Below are 1,678 nucleotides of genomic sequence, written 5' to 3'. Positions count from 1 at the left end.
ACATGAGGTTACCATTGTCCATACAATAGTGCAGGTGCGATGGAAATCTTTTCTCGTTTTGGTGCGTGCTACATTTTTACGGATAGACCCCGTGAAACGCTAGAAATTGGCGGGGATGTGTCTCTTGTGGCTCACGGGGCTGTTAGGGTGGCACAGAAATCCCTCGGAATGGGAAAACGGGTCATTTTCGTGTTGCCACATTGCATGCGAACGGCATGAAACTTCCAGAGGCATTTGCAGCAGGAATGCATGTGCAGTCAAAAAAGTGAATATTTTTCACGGATAGACCCCGTGAAACGCTAGAAATTGGCGGCGATGTCTCTCTTGTGGCTCACGGGGCTGTTAGGGTGGCACAGAAATCCCTCGGAATGGGAAAACGGGTCATTTTCGTGTCGCCACATTGCATGCGAACCGCATGAAACTTCCAGAGGCATTTGCAGCAGAAATGCATGTGCAGTCAAAAAATTGAATATTTTTCACGGATAGACCCCGTGAAACGCTAGAAATTGGCGGGGATGTGTCTCTTGTGGCTCACGGGGCTGTTAGGGTGGCACAGAAATCCCTCGGAATGGGAAAAAACGGGTCATTTTCGTGTCGCCACATTGCATGCGAACCGCATGAAACTTCCAGAGGCATTTGCAGCAGGAATGCATGTGCACTCAAAAAATGTGATATTTTTCACGGAGAGACCCCGTGAAACGCTAGAAGTGGGCGGGGATGTCTCTCTTGTGGCTCACGGGGCTGTTAGGGTGGCACAGAAATCCCTCGGAATGGGAAAACGGGTCATTTTCGTGTCGCCACATTGCATACGAACCGCATGAAACTTCCAGAGGCATTTGCAGCAGGAATGCATGTGCACTCAAAAAAGTGAATATTTCTCACGGATAGACCCCGTGATACGCTAGAAATTGGCGGGGATGTCTCTCTTGTGGCTCACGGGGCTGTTAGGGTGGCACAGAAATCCCTCGGAATGGGAAAACGGGTCATTTTCGTGTCGCCACATTGCATGCGAACCGCATGCAACTTCCAGAGGCATTTGCAGCAGAAATGCATGTGCAGTCAAAAAAAAATTGATATTTTTCACGGATAGACCCCGTGAAACGCTAGAAATTGGCGGGGATGTGTCTCTTGTGGCTCACGGGGCTGTTCGGGTCGCACAGAAATCCCTGGGAATGGGAAAACGGGTCATTTTCGTGTTGCCACATTGCGTACGAACCGCATGAAACTTCCAGAGGCATTTGCAGCAGGAATGCATGTGCACTCAAAAACTTCTATATGTTTCACGGATAGACCCCGTGAAACGCTAGAAATTGGCGGGGATGTGTCTCTTGTGGCTCACGGGGCTGTTAGGGTGGCACAGAACTCCCTCGGAATGGGAAAAGGGGTCATTTTCGTGTTGCCACATTGCATAGGAACGCCATGAAACTTCCAGAGGCATTTGCAGCAGAAAGGCACGTGCACTCAAAAATTTTAATATTTTTCACGCATAGACCCCGTCAAACGCTAGAAGTTGGCGGGGATGTCTCTCTTGTGGCTCACGGGGCTGTTAGGGTCGCACAGAAATGCCTCGGAATGGGAAAACGGGTCATTTTTGTGTGGCCACATTGCATAGGAACGGCATGAAACTTCCAGAGGCATTTGCAGCAGGAATGCATGTGCACTCAAAAACGTCTATATT

This window comes from Petromyzon marinus, unplaced genomic scaffold, assembly GCF_048934315.1.
Source record: "Petromyzon marinus isolate PM22_M1 ecotype Great Lakes invasive population unplaced genomic scaffold, UKy_Petmar_22M1.pri1.0 PM_G_Scaffold_350, whole genome shotgun sequence".
Taxonomy (NCBI): Eukaryota; Metazoa; Chordata; class Hyperoartia; order Petromyzontiformes; family Petromyzontidae; genus Petromyzon; species Petromyzon marinus.
The sequence above is the reverse complement of the archived record's forward strand: the minus strand, read 5'-3'. Positions refer to the sequence as shown.